General features: G+C 43.9%; 1 protein-coding gene across 2 annotated transcripts in view; it reads left to right on the plus strand.

The window, feature by feature from the left end:
* Window positions 1-10,107, plus strand: part of fto (FTO alpha-ketoglutarate dependent dioxygenase) — a 243,943-nt gene that overhangs the window by 80,722 nt on the left and 153,114 nt on the right. The window lies entirely within an intron of this gene.

The following is a 10,107-nucleotide window of genomic DNA, read 5'->3' on the forward strand; positions in this document are numbered from 1 at the left end:
AAGTAGTTTATTGTGGACTCTATTGATGTTTCACTGAGCAGTAGTTTAATGTGGACTCTATTGAGGTTTCACTGAGCAGTAGTTTAATGTGGACTCTATTGACGTTCCACTGAGCAGTAGTTTAATGTGGACTCTATTGATGTTTCACTGAGCAGTAGTTTAATGTGGACTCTATTGACGTTCCACTGAGCAGTAGTTTAATGTGGACTCTATTGACGTTCCACTGAGCAGTAGTTTAATGTGGACTCTATTGATGTTTCACTGAGCAGTAGTTTAATGTGGACTCTATTGACGTTCCACTGAGCAGTAGTTTAATGTGGACTCTATTGATGTTTCACTGAACAGTAGTTTAACTCTCTCAGTGCCACGCCCCGAGATATCCCGAGTTTTTCCCGAGTACCCTCAGTGCCAGCACGAGAAATCCCGAGTTTTTACTTTTGACTGTGGTCGCGCTATACTGTTTATTTTTCATGATCACTTTCGCTTCCTGACTCCTTCAGACTCATTGGGTTCCGGTTTCATGACGCAGATTCCGTTTCCGGTCCTCATTTTTTTCCCGCGATCATTTTCGGCCAGAATAGGGAAAGTCACGGTTTTTCACACGGTATAAAAAACAAACGGAGAGGTCCACGTCTACTCTCTTTGGTCTGGGTGACGATCAGTCATCGTAGTCGTGTATCACATCGTAATTTAGCCCGATCAACGATTGTCAAAAATGTCAACATCCGGTTATGACCGGATATGACGTGAGCCTGTTTGGGAGGGGGCGAGTGAGCCAGCGAGATCATCAATGTGTCGATTTGTTGCTCTCTACTGGTAGAACTGTATTATGGGTTTAAAAACCCAATCAGATCATTTATTTGAATGAAAAATTACAAAATTACAAAATAAAATAAAACGCAAATTGCTGGCACTGGGGGAGTACTTTATGAAAATACTCTTGGCAGTGAAAGAGTTAATGTGGACTCTATTGACGTTCCACTGAGCAGTAGTTTAATGTGGACTCTATTGACGTTCCACTGAGCAGTAGTTTAATGTGGACTCTATTGACGTTCCACTGAGCAGTAGTTTAATGTGGACTCTATTGACGTTCCACTGAGCAGTAGTTTAATGTGGACTCTATTGATGTTTCACTGAGCAGTAGTTTAATGTGGACTCTATTGACGTTCCACTGAGCAGTAGTTTAATGTGGACTCTATTGACGTTCCACTGAGCAGTAGTTTAATGTGGACTCTATTGATGTTTCACTGAGCAGTAGTTTAATGTGGACTCTATTGACGTTCCACTGAGCAGTAGTTTAATGTGGACTCTATTGATGTTTCACTGAGCAATCGTTTATTGTGGACTCTATTGACGTTCCACTGAGCAGTAGTTTAATGTGGACTCTATTGATGTTCCACTGAGCAGTAGTTTAATGTGGACTCTATTGATGTTCCACTGAGCAGTAGTTTAATGTGGACTCTATTGATGTTTCACTGAGCAATCGTTTATTGTGGACTCTAATCCCGAGTTTTTACTTTTGACTGTGGTCGCGCTATACTGTTTATTTTTCATGATCACTTTCGCTTCCTGACTCCTTCAGACTCATTGGGTTCCGGTTTCATGACGCAGATTCCGTTTCCGGTCCTCATTTTTTTCCCGCGATCATTTTCGGCCAGAATAGGGAAAGTCACGGTTTTTCACACGGTATAAAAAACAAACGGAGAGGTCCACGTCTACTCTCTTTGGTCTGGGTGACGATCAGTCATCGTAGTCGTGTATCACATCGTAATTTAGCCCGATCAACGATTGTCAAAAATGTCAACATCCGGTTATGACCGGATATGACGTGAGCCTGTTTGGGAGGGGGCGAGTGAGCCAGCGAGATCATCAATGTGTCGATTTGTTGCTCTCTACTGGTAGAACTGTATTATGGGTTTAAAAACCCAATCAGATCATTTATTTGAATGAAAAATTACAAAATTACAAAATTAAAAAAAACGCAAATTGCTGGCACTGGGGGAGTACTTTATGAAAATACTCTTGGCAGTGAAAGAGTTAATGTGGACTCTATTGACGTTCCACTGAGCAGTAGTTTAATGTGGACTCTATTGACGTTCCACTGAGCAGTAGTTTAATGTGGACTCTATTGACGTTCCACTGAGCAGTAGTTTAATGTGGACTCTATTGACGTTCCACTGAGCAGTAGTTTAATGTGGACTCTATTGATGTTTCACTGAGCAGTAGTTTAATGTGGACTCTATTGACGTTCCACTGAGCAGTAGTTTAATGTGGACTCTATTGACGTTCCACTGAGCAGTAGTTTAATGTGGACTCTATTGATGTTTCACTGAGCAGTAGTTTAATGTGGACTCTATTGACGTTCCACTGAGCAGTAGTTTAATGTGGACTCTATTGATGTTTCACTGAGCAATCGTTTATTGTGGACTCTATTGACGTTCCACTGAGCAGTAGTTTAATGTGGACTCTATTGATGTTCCACTGAGCAGTAGTTTAATGTGGACTCTATTGATGTTCCACTGAGCAGTAGTTTAATGTGGACTCTATTGATGTTTCACTGAGCAATCGTTTATTGTGGACTCTATTGACGTTCCACTGAGCAGTAGTTTAATGTGGACTCTATTGATGTTCCACTGAGCAGTAGTTTAATGTGGACTCTATTGACGTTCCACTGAGCAGTAGTTTAATGTGGACTCTATTGATGTTTCACTGAGCAGTAGTTTAATGTGGACTCTATTGACGTTCCACTGAGCATTAGTTTAATGTGGACTCTATTGATGTTTCACTGAGCAATCGTTTATTGTGGACTCTATTGACGTTCCACTGAGCAGTAGTTTAATGTGGACTCTATTGATGTTCCACTGAGCAGTAGTTTAATGTGGACTCTATTGATGCAGTACCTGTATGAGCTCCTCCCCTTAGGGTTAGGATCCTTTAGGATTTTAATGATTCCGGTTTCTTAACGATTCCCTCGTAACGGTCCAACTCCTTAATGGTTCCATTTAACGATACCTATATATAAAAATATATATATATTTAATTTCGACCTTCATTATAATTTGTACACTCTCAGAGTTATGGTGGTCCTTGCTTGAGAACCACCGTTATTGCAATGGTATAGCTGATCACATACGACCACTGACAGTGTGGTTCCGGAAAACGGTTCCAAATGTGATGGTTCCTCAAGGTTGGATCCGGGTCCTCTTGTACCGGATCCCAAACCTTACCCCTCCCCTGCTATGGAACAGCAGCCTTCCCATGCTGCCAGCGGCCCCGCCCCCTCCCATCCACTTTTCACTTCAGCGTTCCCCAGGCTTTTCTTTCTGAGAAAGCAAGCCTGGGATCCCGGCTTAGTAGTAAGTTAATCATCTCTTACTGTATGTTGTTTGATGAATCCTCATAAGCATTATTCAGCAATTTCACGGAGGAGCTTTTTGTGATGCTAAGTATTCCTCTGCAGGATGCTGGGGCTCAATGTCTTTAGAACTGAGGTGAGGAACCAGGTCACGGTGATGCACTCGGCCGGTACAATGACCGGTAACATGAGGCACGACAATGAGCTCTGTGGATTAATTAATATGGAAAGCACAGAGCTACATGGCCGTCACACACTCGTGCCGGTATGGCCAATTCAGATGAAGCAGGGACGTCGTTTGATGTTGCAGCTTGTTGCAGAGACGTAACGCCCCCCCCCCCCCCCCCGTTCTTATCTGTGCTGCAAGCTACTTTGACTTTCAGACACATGCAGTCTACAGTAGCCTACGCAGTAACATCCTCAGTGTCTATCTCTGAGAGTTAAGGGGGGTCACTGCATTGTTTGTATGCCTGTGCAGCGTACGGGAAACCTGAATGTACCGTGGGGATGAAATATCTGTAAATGGTGCATTTATATAGCGCCTTCATCCAAAGCACTTTACAATGGGAATAACATTCACGCACACATTCACACACCAATGACGGGGGCAACTATGCAAGGCACCGACCTGCTCACCCGGAGAAGTTAAGGGTTCAGTGTCTTGCTCAAGGACACATTGACTCAGTCGCTCGCTCGCTCGCTCACTCACTCACTCGTTCGCTCCCTCACTCCCTCACTCCCTCACTCACTCCCTCACTCACTCACTCACTCACTCACTCACTCACTCACTCACTCACTCACTCACTCGTTCGCTCCCTCACTCCCTCACTCACTCACTCACTCACTCACTCACTCCCTCACTCACTCACTCACTCACTCACTCACTCACTCACTCACTCACTCACTCACTCACTCACTCACTCACTCTCCTAGCCTCGGACCAGACGAATCTGCCAGTGCAACAAAAAAAATGCCCTGGGCGATTTGGGTCTAGCACCGCTCCGTTGTGAATCCATTTCCTACTCCTGAAGTCAGGGGTGACCAATCAGGGCCCAGTATTCAAATATGGGAGACTGTAATTGGTAGTTGGTTGTAGGTGTAACCAATTACGTCCAGAGCCATTGTTTTGATCCCGCCGCTTGGAAAAAAACGTTGTCTTTGAAGCACCAGACTCATATCCACGCAGTGATATAGTCTGGCTACACAAGGCTATCACTCACCTATACCTACCAACTATCTATACCCTTCCATCCATCCATCCATCCATCCATCCATCCATCCATCCATCCATCCATCAATCAAACCATTCATCTCACTCACTCACTGGGGCCCTATTTGCATAATTTTGTGTCATGTGAGACAAAAAGGAAAAGTTGTTTTAGATTTATTCACTTACTTTCTTTTTTGTTCACTGGCAAACGGTGGAAGCACCGACACCCTTTCTACTCTATCGGCAGCCTCTGAAGTCAGCTTGTGTCATTTTTAGAGGAAAGCAAATGAGCACTTTACTGCGACTGATCTGTCTTCTCCTCTTCACAGTCCCACCGATACCCCCCCCCCCCAACACACACACACACACACACACACACACACACACACACACACACACACACACACACACACACTACTAGTCACCATTTACTTTTTTTTCTCCTGCTTTTTACCTTCTTTTCTCCTCAATTTAGTTGTTATGCCAATTCATTCCTCCCCAAACACATTTCTGTGTTGTCACTGCTGTCGTATCCCACTGACTCACCTGACAGGGAGGAGCATCCACCGCGAGGATGTAGAGCCTCCGTCCTACTCCGCCCAACACTCCCCCCTCCCCCCCAGCCCCAGCCTGTAGGAGTAGGTGACAAATATCACCCTAAACTCGGTGGTGGCATATATATACTTTACCACTTATACCATATACCATATATACTATACCGCTGCGCCAACCCGAGCGCCCTTCTTTATTTACTTACTTACCTCTCTTCAGCTTGATTTCTCTCCCTCGCTCTCCCTTTTTCTCTCTCCACCGTCTGGACTCCTCTTCTTCTCCCGCCCCCCCCCCCCCCTCCTCCTCGATCAGTAGCGATAAGCCTTCAGAGGAGGGGAGATAACATCCATTAGGGTGGTAAGGAGGGCTTACGGGGCAGCTCAGATTAATCACTGCTTAGTCTAATCGCATTCAGCGCGGACGGCAAGGGCCTGCTGCAGGGCCAATGCCTCTTCTCATCCTGGGTTGTACATAAACCAACACAGAGTTGGAGAGAGAGAGAGAGAGAGAGAGAAAAAAGCTTGATTTATATACATCATCGTATGACGGTGTCCCGTGCTGATGAATAGCCGATCTACAAGCTCTTAGAAGCTCATGAGCTTGCAGTAGCTTCTATTTTCAGCAGAGGGCTAGGTCGGATGTTGTCTTTATACTTGTCTTTTATATCGTTATCCTATTTTAATTAGCGTTACTCTACCACGTATTCTGCACTTGTTCTTATTTGTTTCATCCTTACCGCAGTGCTGCTATGACAACTGAATTTCCCTCAGGATCAATAAAGGTCTATCTATCTAAAGAGCAGAGCGTGTGGTATGGGTGTTTGTGCCTTTTTGGATGGAGATTTGTTATTATAACGATGCCTGTGTAGACAGGAAAATGTGCGTGTGGATTTACTCCTGCATGTTTATGTGCGCGTGTGTTCTCGCACCCTGTGCACGTGTGTGTTTGTTTGTGTGCTTGCCTCCGGGTGCGTGTTGAAAAGCTGGTTGATGGTGGGGGGGGGGGGGGGGAGGAGGAAGAGGAGAGTGAGAGAGAGAGTGAAAAAAAGATGAAAGAGAGATTTCTGAACATCTCCCACCAGTGTCGGCCCACCCTCTCATAGTTGACTAGAGACGTTAGCATGAACCAGCGCTTGACATGGAATTATTCCAGTGCTTTGATCCAGGTGTAATTGTTTACTCTCCTAGCTGCAACATGTCAGAGCTCTGCATAGAGGGAAATTATCACTGACAAAAAAACATGTTTGTTTGGTTTCTAATAATGCAGAAACAAAGTTTTTCCTCTTGTTTGATTTGTGCAATGTTGAATTTCATTTGCACAAGGTGTCTGTATATATGGTGCAACCACAAAGTATGGAATGAGTGAGAACACATCTGATTGCCATAAAAGGCAGAGGCATTGGCCTATTATAGCGCCACCAGGAGGCCGATTTTTGCAAAACAATTATGTTTTATATTACTCCTACACATTTTGTCTATAGTCATGTGATCAAGACGGATCTGTCCGTTTTTTTATAATCCATCCTCATTGGCTAAGATTGGCATTTAAAGTTTGCAGGAGTGGCACGTCTTGAAATAAATGCCTCAAATCATGAACGCAGCATCTGATTGCCGTGAAAGTTCACACATGCCTGTTTTAGCTCCACCAGGAGGCCGATTTTTGCAACCTGACCTGGTGGAGACCTGGGCTCCGAGCTGCACTTTTTCTAGCAATTATTATTATTATTAGTTTTATACTCACAGAGATCTTTTTTTTTCAAATTTCAAAGAAAAAAGGCAAAAAACAACTCAACTATTTTTCCTCTACAGAGATGGGATCTCATGAAGGAACACACACACACACACACGCACACGCACACGCACATATACTTTTACTTGTGTTTCTTTGGGTGAGTGGAGTGATAATAGAACAGAGTATAGGCCTACATAGAATATATATCTACTATATCTATACAGTATACATACTGTATTGTGTATTGAATTATGATGAGTTTTGCTCTCCGTCATCGTGATAGCATCCTAATAACCTCATCTGAACCTCCTCACTTGCCCATGCACATACACACATACTCACAGTTACAAAAACACGCACACGCACACACACACACACACACACACACACACACACACACACACACACACACACACACACACACACACACACACACACACACACACACACATCGTGATAGCATCCTAATAACCTCATCTGAACCTCCTCACCTGCCCATGCACATACACACATACTCACAGTTACACACACACACGCACACACACCCCCACACACACACCCCCCACACACACACACACACACACACACACACACACACACACACACACACACACACACACACACACACACCCATGCACACACATGCACGCACACACACGCACACATGTGCGTACGCACACGTCTACACCTGCATTCACGCACACACGCACATACAGTACATACACAAAAGCTCACAACTGCATACATGCACACCCCTCACACACTCAACATGCACACGCACACGCACACGCACACGCACACGCACACACACACCGGTCCCTCTCTAATTTTCCAAAGTCATCAGAGCTGGCATAGTGTTCGGGGGTCTTAAGCACGTAAAGCCTCGGCAGAGAACAATGAGGGGAGAGAATGGGAGGATTCTGATGGGAAGACACTGTAAAATTGTCTGATTCGCTTGAAGAATCGCAAAGAAAGAGGAGAATTATGGGAGAAGATGTTGGCGATAATTGTGGAGGATTTTTTGGGGGGGGGGCAGGGGGGGGGGTGAAGTAAGGGGGCATGAGACAAAGAAGAGGGAGGGAGGGTTGTAGAGTGCGTTGAGATGAAGGAAAGAAAGATAACGGTTTTAAAGATTTAACTACATGAACCCTAACGTCATATTTCTGGGTAGAATTTTCTGCGAAAATAGACGATCTACAAGCTCATCATGGATCCCTGGGGGACTCTGGTTAAAGATGGGGTAAAAGTTGTTTAAAGGTTAAAGCACTATATTCTAATAGTATTCCCCCATCGTCCCAGCTCTTTAATAAACAGAAAATAAATGTTCAGGTGGGTTGCAAATGTTCAACCAACCATTTATCAGCTTCAATTTTATATCGTTTCAGTTCCAATTCTGTCTGCTCATCTCTTTGTGTCATCACTTCCTGTATCTTGTATGAGTTCTCTCTCCTGATTGGATAAAATTGGTATCCCAAACCTGAAAATGCATTTTGTGTTTATTAAAGAGCTGGAGAGACACAGAGACCCCTGTTACTGAACAAACACTCTATAGCAATTATTATATCAGAATATGGAGCTATTTCACAATTATTTTAACAAGTAACAGCACTTACCCTACCTTTAACTAAGTATATACGGTTTTAAGTGGTTAAGTTAGGATCACAGACAGAGAGACAGGTGAGTCAGGAGGAAAGCATACAAGCTGGAAAGTTCTAAGCATTGTTTCTGCGTCTGCACACCTCTCACAAACAAAGACGCTTATGAAGGAACATGAGATAAGAGAGAGAGATAAGACCTTTATTGATCCTGCAGGGGAAATTCAGGCGCCAAAGACAGTACAGCAGTTAAAAACAGATTACAGGGCAAGGGGGAAAAAAGGAGATTCAGCATGATGGAGAGACAGTCAAGGCAACACCATCAGTAAGGTGTCAAAATAAAATAAAATAAACATATACATTTATGTATAGATAAGATGTACATTATACAATAGTCAGCTCCATGGAGCTCTAGAACAATCTCCATATATGGGCACAACAGGGGGCATGGACTGACCGATAGAGGCCCCTTTTCCACCGGGGTTGAACCGGTTCTGTTCTTTTATCCCTAAAACCCTGTAAGAACTGGAACCAAATAATACTTGTTTTTTTTCTTGCCCTGAACTGGAAAGTGGGCGTGTCTCTATTCTACAGGTTGGTAGATGCAGATGCGATATAAACAGTGGCAAAAGCAAGTGAAAAATCACACCCAGTGTGAAGTGGGCGGTGTGGTCATCACAGTGGTCATCATAGTGATGGAAGCTCACTTCCAAAACATTTTTTGGAAGTGCATAATCCTATTTATAGGTTATTAATGTCATCATGTGTCTCGCTAGCCAATCACAGTGCTGAATAGAGTCAGCCAATAGAGTCAGCCAATCACAGTACAGCTAGGGGTCTACTAATGGGCCAATCACAGTGTCCCAACCCACCGCCCAAAAATCATCATTTAAAAAAATATAAATAAAAGGGAAACTGACATTGACGATTGAATTCCCCCCCGTTAAATATACACTTTGACCGGTTGTATTCAACACATTGCTGGCCAGGCCTGGAATCGAACCTGGGGCAACTGGGGACTCCCAGGCTGGTTCCATGAAAGCTCCAAAGTTCCAAGGATCTAGAACGGAACCAGTTCTAGAGCCAAAGTTCTTTTGGTGGAAAAGGGGCCACAGAAATCTCCATATATGGACATATATATGGACGTTATTTAGCAACAACAGTGATGGAAGCTCACTTAAAAAAAAAGTTTTTTTTTTAAGTGCGTGGTGCTATTTATAGGTTATTAATTTCATCATGCGTCTCGCTAGCCAATCACAGTACTGAGCAAAGGGTGTGAATAGAGTCAGCCAATCACAGTACAGCGAAAGACACATTTTCACGACGGTCTTTTCACGACGGTTCCAAACCCACTTATAGGAGCGGCTACACCGCTCAAAAAGAAATCGTTGTTGTCAGGCAGAAACCTCGTACTGCATCTTATTTTTTATTGGGTTGGGGGGGGGGAATTAATGCCCTACTTCATCATACAAGAATATGTGAAAATAGCAGATCTACAAGCTCACAACGCCTCCGGTAAGCTTGTTTTAAGATAATAATACAAAAAAGAATGGTTTTGGACTTGAAAGGTTTCCCCCCCGAACAGCAACGAAATCCTGTTTATAGAGAGGAGTTCAGTCAGTGAGCGTTTCCCACACGGCACAGGGTTCAGAACACAGGCGTTG

This window comes from Gymnoscopelus braueri, assembly GCF_963280865.1.
Source record: "Gymnoscopelus braueri genome assembly, chromosome: 1".
NCBI lineage: Eukaryota > Metazoa > Chordata > Actinopteri > Myctophiformes > Myctophidae > Gymnoscopelus > Gymnoscopelus braueri.